The following is a 4,326-nucleotide window of genomic DNA, read 5'->3' as shown; positions in this document are numbered from 1 at the left end:
AGCTCTGCAGCCACCTGTTGGACACAATGCAGTAATGAAGGCACTGCACATGTAGGGCAGTGTTCCTTTCAGACATGCGCTGCAGTGCTCCTTTCTCAGAGCAACATGGCTGCACTCTGTGCATGATGCTGCTTACCACCAGCACTGAAGCTGAGAACAACAGACAAGGAGAAGGCTCAGGTACCCAACAATATTTTTGCTTCCATCTTCTCTGATAACTACTCACTATACACTGCCCTCACCTTTGGTTTGGTAGGTGGGGATTGAGGAAGCAATGCCGCCTCCCCCCCTCCCCCCCTCCCCATCCCACAGTGTGATGGGAGATCAGGTCCTGGACTGCATGAGGACCTGAACATCCAGGAGCCTTTGGGTCCTGATGAGACAAGTCCCAGAGTTCTGAGGGAATTCAGTGCTGCAGTCACTGAGCCACCGACAGTGGTATTTGAGAAGTTGAGGCAGTCAGGTGAAGTCCCTGGTGAGCAGAAAAATGGTGACAGCACAGCTGTTATTACTGGGAACTACCAACATGTCAGTCTCACCTCCGTGCTGGGAAAAATCATGGAGCAGATCCTCCTGGAAGTGACTCTGAAGCATGTTCTAGTGCGTCACCACCCTCTGTATGAAAAGCTTCCTCCTAATAACCAACCTAAACCTCCCCTGTCTCAGTTTAAAACCATTTTCCCTTGTCCTATCACGATCCACCCTCATAAACACCCGTTTCCCTTCCTGCTTATACACTCCCTTCAAGTACTGGAAGGCTGCAATGAGTTCTCCCCCAAGCCTTCTCTTCTCCAGGCTGAACAAGCCCACTTCCCTCAACCTTTCTTTGTAGGAGAGCACCTCCAACCATCTGATCATCTCAGTGCCTCCTCTGGACCCGCTCCATGAGCTCCACATCCTTCCTGTGCTGGGGGCCCCAGGCCTGGATGCAGCACTGCAGATGAAGCCTCACAAGAGCTGAGTAGATGGGGATGATCACCTCCCTCTCCCTGCTGGCCGCTCCTCTTTTAATGCAGCCCAGAACACAGCTGGCCTTCCAGGCTGCAAGTGCACTCTGCTGGCTCATGTCCAGCTTCTCACCCACCGGGATCTGCAAATCCTTCTCTGTGGGGCTGCTCTCAAGGTGTTCTTTGCTGAGTTTGTACAAACATCTGGAATTGCCCCTTCATCAGTGACATCGACAGTGGGGTCAAGTGCACCCTAATGACACCAAGCTGTGGGGTGCAGTGACACACCAGAGGGACGGGACACCATCCAGAGGGACCTCAACAAGCTGAGTAGTGGGCACTCAGCAGTGTACCTTCCCAGCCCAGAAAGCCAACCGTATGCTGAGCTCCATCCAAAGATGTGCGGTCAGTAGGCAAAGGGAGGCAGTCCTGCCCCTCTGCTCCACGCTATGAGACCTCATCTGGAGGTGCTGTGTCTGGATGTGGATGTCCACAGTGCAGGACAGACGTGGAGCTGTTGGAGCACATCCAGAGAACGGCCACAAATATGAACCGAGGGATGGAATGCTTTTCCTATAAAGAGAGAGAGCTGGAGCTGTTCAGCCTGGACAAGTGAAGGCTCTGAGGTAATCTGGTAACAGCCTGGTACAGTGTCTGGTAACAGGAAGAACAAGAAAAGATTTAGCTTAGATATAAAGAAAATCTTGTACAGTGAGGATGGTGACACAGTGGAACAGGTTACCCAGACACGTGATGGATGCCCTGTCCCTTCCAAGGTGAGGCTGGGTCAGTCTCTGGGCAACCTGATCTGGCTGTGGATGTTCCTGCTCGTTCTGTGGCAGTTGGACTAGATCACCATCAATGGTACCAGGTACTCCAGCTGGGATAATCCACATCCGTCACAGAGCCTCTCTGGGCCAATCCCAGTATCCTGCAGACCAGGGGCTTCACTTCATCACACTGTTGGGAACCAGAGCTGCAGAGCTATTGAATGCAGGTCAGGGGGTGGGAGGAAGAGGAATTGGGATTTGGGTGTCATACAGATTAGGAAACTAACAGCATCTCCAGACAATTAGGATGGAGATATCTGGGGTGATGCTGAGTACAGCAGTCCAGAAGAGGACAATCCTTGGCTTTCTGTAAAGATGAAGATTTATTACACCTAAGGGTGCACAGAATGCCCTTAAACAACTCTGCATGGTTGGAAGCAGTGCATAACAGCCCTGAAATAAAGAAAGAATAAGTTACCCCATTCCAAAGATGAATACTCAGCCCACACTGCCAAGGAAGTAGTCTCCAGGTACAGATGTTGCCCTTATGGCTTCCACCCCTTAAAAGTGGTCAGGATACTAAAAAAAAAAAAAAAAAAAAAAAAAAAAAAAAAAAAAAAGATCGCAGATAAAGAAGAAACCACTTACACCCTTCTCAAAGGCCAAAACTCACCCATGCTCTACAGGAGACAGTCTCCAGAGATTAACATTGCCCTTACATCAGTCAGCACTTAAATGTGGTCAGGATGCCCCAAAAAACAAAAGGGAAAGGTCACAGCCCTAAAATAAGAAGGAATCACTCATCCCATCTCAAGGACCAGACCTCACCCCACACTCCCAAGGAGACAGTCTCTAAAGACAGGTACCACCTTAAAGGCTACCAGCCCTTAAGTGGGGTCAGGATCCTCCCAGAAACAAGATATTGCAACCCTGGAATAAAGAATCAGTCACCCTGTTTCAAGGGTTCACCCCACACTCTAAAGGAAGCAGTCTCCAGGTGCAGTTGCTGCTCTTTCTGCTGACAGACCTTAAATGTGGTCAGGAGCCCCCCAGAAAGTGAAATTACAATCCAGCAATAAAGATGAAAACAATGATCCCATTCCAAAAACAAACACTCAGCCCACACCCCAAAGGAAGCAGTCCCCACGCAGAGATGCTGCCCTTACAGCTTTCAGCCCTTACAAGCAGTCAGGAACCCCAAAAACAGAGAGAAAAAAAAAAAAAAAAAAAAAAAAAAGCCCCACAATAAAGCATCAACCACTCACCCCATTCTAAAGGGCAGAACTCACTCCCAATGCTCTCAAGGAGGCAGTCCACAAGAAGAATGCTGCCCTGGCTGTTCCCAGCCCTTAAATATGGTCAGGGAGGGGTGGAGCCAAGCTCAGCCCTATCCGGTCCCACAGGTAAATTGCTTCCACCTGTGCTGGCAGGGCTGGCCACACCCCTCACCAGGTGCTCCATCACTGCTTCAGACTGTAAACAACAACAAAAAAAAAAAGACTAATAACGAGCAGGTGATTGGATCTGCCTGTCCGGCAAGGGGAGTTTGATCAAAGGATGAGCAACAAGGGCATGCATATTTTGATTGAAGTCTGTCTTCAAAAGCATTCAGTAAAATTTCTAATAGATAGGGGAGCACAAATTTCAGTATGATACAGCACACAAATTTCAGTACTGATACAGCAAGATGTTGAAAAGCTGTGTGTGCAGCCTGGATGGCAAAGTTGAGATTACCGGTGTGATCGGAGCGAGCACTGTTTGCCAAACTAGTGGGGAAAGCTTATGGCTCTCCAGTGAGAAACGTGTCACCTACTTTCTTTGCAATTAAAGACCATCGTGAAAACAATTCAGGATTTGACATCCTCAGTGGGTGAACCTGGCACCTGCCTGTATGGCAGTGTGTGGCCTTTTGGGTCAAGTTTCAATCCCCAGCTCCAAAGAAATAGGAAAGCTGCATGTGTACTTTATGCAGCCCCTGTGATCCCTGAATCAGGGGTCGCTAACATGCCACTGTACCCCATTTTTGCTGCAGCATGATGTGGGATTTCTGAAGCCACAGCAGGTTTGGAGAAAAGAGAAATAGTTTCCAGAACACACTCCCCACAACTTGGAGTTATCTGGTTCAGAAACCAGATGAAAGGTGGTGATTAACAATCGATTATCAGTGTCTGAAAGCTTATACAGCCCCGCTAGGAGCTGCTATCCCAAATCTTGCTTACTTGGGAAGTTGGGGTGACGCCATAGAGTAATGCTGGGATGACATTGGGTTGAAGTTGTGGACTGACACCTTGGGGAGTAACACTGGGGGGTGATGTTGGGGTATCACAGGGGAGTGACATCAGAGAGAGAGATACTTGATGGAGACACTGGGGTGACTCAGTGTGATGCTGGGGGGTGACATTGTCGGCACGACTCTGGGAGTGACCCTGGGCTGACATAGGGGTGATGCTCGGTTGATGTTGGGGAGTGATGTTGGGGGATGGTGTTGGGTTATTACTGGAGGGTGACATCAGGGAGTGACATTGCAGTGGCATAGTTGAGGTGACACTTGGGTGACATTGGGCTGACGCTGGGATGATGTGGGGGGGTGATGCTGGGGAGTGATGCTG

At 49.5% G+C, this 4,326-nt stretch overlaps 1 long non-coding RNA gene across 3 annotated transcripts in view; it reads right to left on the bottom strand.

The window, feature by feature from the left end:
* Positions 1-353: 353 nt before the first annotated feature.
* LOC122176516 overlaps positions 354-4,326 on the bottom strand; it is a 7,869-nt gene continuing 3,896 nt past the window's right edge. Inside the window, exons 3-5 of one of the 3 annotated variants that reach the window (XR_006177760.1) lie at positions 2,391-3,190; positions 1,690-1,878; positions 354-472 (exon numbers count right to left, since the gene is read on the bottom strand). This is a non-coding gene — a long non-coding RNA (uncharacterized LOC122176516). Of the gene's footprint in view, positions 473-1,689; positions 1,879-2,058; positions 2,297-2,390; positions 3,191-4,326 lie in introns of those variants that run through there. The other 2 variants (XR_006177762.1, XR_006177761.1) reach the window with 2 other exon arrangements.

The sequence above is a fragment of the Lagopus leucura genome, unplaced genomic scaffold (assembly GCF_019238085.1).
Source record: "Lagopus leucura isolate 7727_CA_CO unplaced genomic scaffold, USGS_WTPT01 Super-Scaffold_797, whole genome shotgun sequence".
NCBI lineage: Eukaryota > Metazoa > Chordata > Aves > Galliformes > Phasianidae > Lagopus > Lagopus leucura.
The sequence above is the reverse complement of the archived record's forward strand: the minus strand, read 5'-3'. Positions and strand labels throughout refer to the sequence as shown.